Genomic DNA, 229 nt, shown 5'->3' on the forward strand with positions numbered 1-229 from the left:
ATGTATCGCTGATTGGCCAATTTAAAAATAAAATAATTTCATTGGCAAAACAGTAAAAAATTACTAGGCACCAGTTGATATGAGTGGTGTGTACAATCAGAACTGTAGACAAACGGGATCCTCCCCCCTGGGGAGGATCCAGTGGTAGCGCTGCATAGCACTAGTAGTTAGAGACCCTTTACTAGAGACTGATCATTCGGCACACAAATGGCGGCGATAAATCGATAAA

Source organism: Trachymyrmex cornetzi, unplaced genomic scaffold, assembly GCF_001594075.2.
Source record: "Trachymyrmex cornetzi isolate Tcor2-1 unplaced genomic scaffold, Tcor1.1 scaffold16, whole genome shotgun sequence".
NCBI classification, from domain to species: domain Eukaryota; kingdom Metazoa; phylum Arthropoda; class Insecta; order Hymenoptera; family Formicidae; genus Trachymyrmex; species Trachymyrmex cornetzi.